Source organism: Salmo salar, chromosome ssa16 (genome assembly GCF_905237065.1).
Source record: "Salmo salar chromosome ssa16, Ssal_v3.1, whole genome shotgun sequence".
NCBI lineage: Eukaryota > Metazoa > Chordata > Actinopteri > Salmoniformes > Salmonidae > Salmo > Salmo salar.
Window position 1 is genome coordinate 25,377,453 of NC_059457.1, and position 6,573 is coordinate 25,384,025.

The window sequence follows — 6,573 nt, forward strand, 5'->3', positions numbered from 1 at the left end:
CATAACACGGTGCTGGCTTCGTCACTCGCTCCCCACGGTAAGCACGGGGAGTTGGCTCAGGTCTCCAACCTGACTCTGCCAATCTCCCCGTGTGACCCCCTCCAAAAAAATGTTGGGGGGGCTGCCTCTTGCACTTGCCTCGTGGTTGCTATAGTGCCTCGTAGTATCGCCGCTCCGCTCTCGCTGCCTCAATTTCCTCTTTAGGACGGCGATACTCCCCAGCCTGCCTCCAGGGTCCTTTCCCGTCCAATATCTCCTCCCAAGTCCATTTGTCCTGCTGACCACGCTGCTTGGTCCTTTGGTGGTGCGAGATTCTGTCACGGTTGTCGTAAGGAGAAGCGGACCAAAGTGCAGTGTGTGTGTCGTTCCACATTTTATTTTCACTGTGAAACTTTGCAATACATACACAAAAACCTGAACGAACAAAAACAACAAACCGTGACGCAGAGTAGAAACATACACTAACTCAGAAACAATCTCCCACAAACCCAGGTGGAAAACCCTACTTAAGTATGATCTCCAATTAAAGACAACGAGGACCAGCAGCCTCTAATTGGAGATCATCCCTTACAAAACCCCAACATAGAAATACAAAACTAGAACCTGAACATAGAAATAGAAAACAGAGAAAAAAAACCTGTCACTCCCTGACCTACTCTACCATAAAAAGTAACATCTTTCTATGGTCAGGATGTGACACGAACCTGGCTTTTTGTGAGGTCAGTAACTCTGATAATTACATCATAGGCAAGAAACATATTGTGTTTAATCGAATCAATTATAGTAGTAGCAAGCTATCGAAGTTTACCCCCGGTCCGCCTTCGCATTTTCGTGCTCTATTTCTCAAACTAAACAGAACATACGTCTTTGACTCTCTTCTTGAACTGCCACCGCAGGCCTACACAGCACAGCCATTGGTTAGGTAGCACACAAAAACATTTTTTTTTTTTTTTTATCAGCAAGAGCAGAGCAGGCCAGGGCTCAGAGTTGCACTATCCACTGCAGTGTGTGGTGCAGCCTAGTTTTATTTCACCATCACAGCGGATATCTTAGAAATATACTGTAACTTTGCTCTGTACTTCTCTGAGCATCCACTTTGTAGCCTGGAGCCTATAGGCTATGCATTGTTTGATTGACACCACACTAAATAGCCTATAGGCGCATTTGATATTGTGCGCCCAGCGGAGAATTGGAGATGAGGGGCAGCATCTGGCACACACCGATATATAGCCTAATAAGTAACTAATTCTAAAACACTGTGAAATATTTAAAATGTCATCATTTACAAATTACATGACCCTCCCCTGGACTAGATTTAAAAAAGTACTAAACACTCCCCTCCACTGAAATTGAAAAAGCATTACCCTCCCCCATTTTCCTCCAGGTAAGCATTCTGTAAATGTCGATCCATCCCTAATGTTTGACAGAACAGACTCATTAGGGGTGTATTGACTGTTGTTGCTGTATGCTGAGGAGAGTGACAGGAGTCAGCCGTAGCTCAGTGGTCAGGTCTAGACTCTAGACAACAGGCTGTATATAATTGAAGAGGTGTAAAAGAAGCTGCCCAAGGTTTTAGGCTAGCTACCTCAGGACTGACTGCTGAAACTCTCTGGTCTGCCTCTCTCTCTCAGGTTGCTGCCAACACTGCTGTTTATTGTATGAAAAGGTTGAAGGGAATAAGGTCCTCAACCATTCCCTAGTTATTATAGTTACACAATTAATATCTAAGAATGTGGGGACTCATAAGCTTGATCAATTTACAGTGCATTAGAGTAATGAAACCAAATATGGTTGATGATGATGATGGGACACAATCTAAGTAAAACTCCCATACATATGAGAGAAAATTCAATTGTTACTTAACCTCTATGGGCTAGGTGGGACGCTAGCGTGCCACCCGTGGTGCACTCCATCAACAGCAGGTGCATTTCAAGAGCGGCAAATTTGAATCCAAATAAATGTCAAAATTCAAATTTTTCAAACATACAACTATTTTACACCCTTTGAAAGATAAACATCTCCTTAATCTAACCACGTTTTACGATTTCAAAAAGGTTTTACGGCGAAAGCATAAATTTAGAGTATGTTAGGACAGTACATTTACAAGAGTTGTGTGTAATGTTTTGTCAATTCAAAGACAGGGTCACCAAAACCATAAAACCAGCTAAAATGATGCACTAACCTTTTACAATCTCCATCAGATGACACTCCTAGGACATTATGTTAGACAATGCATGCATTTTTAGTTCTATCAAGTTCATATTTATATCCAAAAACAGCGTTTTACTATGGCATTGAAGTTGAGGAAATCGTTTCCCTCCAATAACCGGCAGTCAAGTCAGCGTCACAAATTAAATAATTAAAATTAGAAAACATTGGTAAAATATTATATTGTCATTTAAAGAATTATAGATTTACATCTCTTGAACGCAATCAACTTGCCAGATTTAAAAATAACCTTACTGGGAAATCACACTTTGCAATAATCTGAGCACTGCGCCCAGAAAAATACGCGTTGCGATACAGACTAGACGTCATGTTGGGGAGATCTAAAATCGAAAATACTATGTAAATAATCCATTACCTTTGATTCTCTTCATCAGATGTCACTTCCAGGTATCACAGGTCCATAACGAATGTAGTTTTGTTCAAAAAAGCTCATCATTTATGTCCAAAAATCTCCGTCTTGTTAGCACATGATCTAAGCCAGCCGGACTTCTCGTCATGAACGAGGGGAAAAAATATATTTACGTTCGTTCAAACATGTCAAACGTTGTATAGCATAAATCATTAGGGCCTTTTTTAACCAGAACATGAATAATATTCAAGGTGGACGAATGCATACTCTTTTATAACGTATTGGAACGAGGGTACCCAACATGAACTCGCGCGCCAGGTGTCTAATGGGACATCATCGTTCCATGGCTCTTGTTCGGTCAGATCTCCCTCCAGAAGACTCAAAACACTTTGTAAAGGCTGGTGACATCTAGTGGAAGCAATAGGAAGTGCCAAAATATTCCTCAGCCCCTGTGTTTTTCAATGGGATAGGTTTAAAGGCAATACAACACATCAGGTATCCACTTCCTGTCATAAAATGTCTCAGGGTTTTGCCTGCCAAATGAGTTCTGTTATACTCACAGACACCATTCAAACAGTTTTAGAAAATGTAGGGTGTTTTCTATCCATATGTAATAAGTATATGCATATTCTAGTTACTGGGTAGGAGTGGTAACCAGATTAAATCGGGTATGTTTTTTTATCCAGCCGTGTCAATACTGCCCCCTAGCCCTTAACATTATTTCCAAGATTTTGCCCTCTCTGGTCTCCTCGAGATGTATACAGGCTGTAAATACACTATACATACCAACGTATGTGGACACTGTTGCTGTCAGGTGTATAAAATTGAGCACACAGCCATGCAATCTCCATAGACAAATATTGGCAGTAGAATGGCCTTACTGAAGAGCTCAGTGACTTTCAACATGGCACCGTCATAGGATGCCATCTTTCCAACAAATCAGTTCATCAAATTTCTACCCTGCTAGAGCTGTCCCGGTCAACTGTAAGTGCTGTTATTTTGAAGGGGAAAAGTCTAAAAGCAACAATGGCTCAGCTGCGAAGTGGTAGGCGAATGGCAAATTGCAACACACAACCGAGTTCCAAGCTGCCTCTGGAAGCAACGTCAGCACAAGATCTGTTCGTCGAGAGCTTCATGAAATAGGTTTCCATGGCTGAGCAGCCGTACACAAGCCTAAGATCACTATGCGCAATGCCAAGCGTCGTCTGGAGTGCTGTAAAGCTAGCCGCCATTGGACTCTGGAGCAGTGGAAATGCATTCTCTGTAGTGATAAGTCACGCTTCACCATCTGGCAGTCCGACGGATGAATCTGGGTTTGGTAGATTCCAGGAGAATGCTACCTGCCTGAATGCAAAGTGCCAACTGTAAAGTTTGGTGTAGGAGGAATAATGGTCTGGGGCTGTTTTTAATGGTTCAGTCTAGGCCCCTTAGTTCCAGTGAAGGGAAATCTTAATGCTACAGCATACAATGACGTTCAAATCAACTCAATTATTTTACCTCTTTTCTCAGCATGCTCTACTGCAGGTAGATGTTTTGGAATTGTTTTTAATATCTGTGTTTTTACATGTACATGAGTGATCGTGTCACGTCCTGACCATAGTAAGTTGTTATTTTCTATGGTAGAGTAGGTCAGGGCGTGACAGGGGGGTTTTCTAGTTTAGTTTTTCTATGTTGTTATGTTCTAGTTTTGTATTTCTATGTTGGGTTGTTCTAGTTTTTGTATTTCTATGTTGGGCTTTGTTTGAGATGATCTCCAATTAGAGGCAGCTGGTCATCGTTATCTCTAATTGGAGGTCATATTTAAGTTGGTGTTTGTCCCACCTGGGTTTGTGGGAGATTAATTTTGAGTAGTGTATGTTTCACCTCTGCATCACGGTTTGTTGTTTTTTGTCATTCAGTTTATTTATGTATTGCATAGTGTCACAGTATAAAGAAAATGTGGAACGACACACACGCTGCACTTTGGTCTGCTCCTCCTTATGACAACCGTGACAGATCGATTGATTAATCCTATGCTACACAAAGATAAATATTATTTTTCTAAACTAGTTATTTTCTTTTGCACCCGTTACTGAAATGGTGTTTCCAGTTGAAAGGCTTGGGTAGTCTCCTCACACTGTTCCTAACCCTGGTAGTCATTATTAATGCAGGTTGAGGGATAATCAAAATTCCAACTGTTGGATAGCCTAACTCTGGCTGGATTCCAATAGGAATTACTAGTGATGGGAAACCGAATCTTTCTGAAGGCTTCTGAGCTTTTACCAAATTGTGCAGAAAAAATGTTGATTACTTCATTATCAGTTCACAATGCACATTGTTGACATCTTATGGTAAGCAATAAATGCTAGATTGTGATTATCAGATCCCTACTCTACCTTCTATGCTACTAGTCTGGTGAAACTACATGTACATAATCTTAAAGCAGCTTTGAATTGAAGAAAGTACCGGAACCACGCAAAATCAGTGTGATCTCACATTTTGCAACATATGGTTTGAAAAAGCATGTGATCAAACAAAGTTTTGAACGTCATAGATGACGTACTTCTGATAAAGTGATTCACGAATCGGCACAATGCTTCGAAGTTAGCTGCTTAGTAATTTCGACTCATGCCCCGGAGCGCCGGTATCAAATGCAACATCACTAAGATTTACACATCACTTTGCAAGCAAGCATAATGTGAGTTGTAGGTAGGGTTACAAAATTCAGATTAATTTCCCAGGTTTTCCAGAAATCCCTGTTGGAAGATTCCTGGATATCCTCCAACCTGGATTTTTTTAAACGTAATGTTACTGGAATTTTGCAACTCTACTTGCAGGCCTGATGTTGCCTTTAAACCATGAGTTTCAAGCCACTGTATTAGGGTAAAGCTAGGCCTCAAAATAAAGCCTTCTGAGATATGTATCGTCATAAAGTCAATTTTATTAGGTTTTTCCTAAATTCTTTACATGTAAAATGTTAAAATTCAATCATTCATTTAAATAAAAATAAACAATTCAAACAATTAGCAGTCAATTAAAATTAGACAAACCAATGGTAATCTAATCAAAGAAAATCAAAAACAAAATCAATCAATCAAAAACTAAAGAATCGGGAGAATCAGTCAATCAGTCCATTAGTCAGAAAGTCCACAATGTATCAGTGTCTTTGTCTTGGGGTGGGAAGGGGTGGGTTCTGGGCCGGCAGTTGCTGGATAGAGGTGGCAGTTGTGGTTGGTCGGTGCTGTGTCCAGGGTTGTTGCTGGTGTTGGAGCTGGGACCGGGAGAAAACTGGGTTGGTGCTGATGTTGGTGCTGGGACGAGGGCTGAAAACTGGGGAAAAAAATGGAAACGGGAACCAGGAACTGGGAACTGGGGCTGGTGCAGGTGCTGGATCGGGATCTTTGGTCCATCTTCCACGCCTCTTCTGGTGTGTTTGATGAATGGTTCATGGTTCTGGTCTAGTTATGTGAGAGGGATATGTCTAGAGGGAGGAAGGGGGGTGGGGGAGTATGTCCATCGGCCTGGCCTGGTGCTGGAGGAGGAGCGAAGCAGCAGCAAGGCTGGATGCTGGAGGCGAATGGGAACAAACAGAGCCTAGACACACCTGGCCACAGAGACTCACAAACAGTTGGTAGGTGTGTTCAGTGTGAGTGCATTTGTGGAGACAGTTCTCTGTACGTACCTTGTGCCGTCTCTGGATGGATTCCCTAGTGGGGAGGCAACCATGAACAGCCATCTGGAGTATCTGTTTCTGTTCTGAGTGTATTGTCAGAGTCATGGTGAGGGGTTATTGGGGGGGTTCAGGTCTGGGTTTGATCATTTTGTTGCAGAGGTGGATGATGGCCTCTAGCGGGTAGTTTGTGTTGTTAGGTGGTTCTTGGCTGTTCACAGGTCTTGGCGTGCCTCCCCACTGACTTCGTGTTGGCCCCCTGTACTGACGTGGTGATAGATTGGGGGGTGCTGGGATGGGTGAATGTGGTTTGGAGCGTCCTGGGGGTCTGGACTGAGGTTGGCTT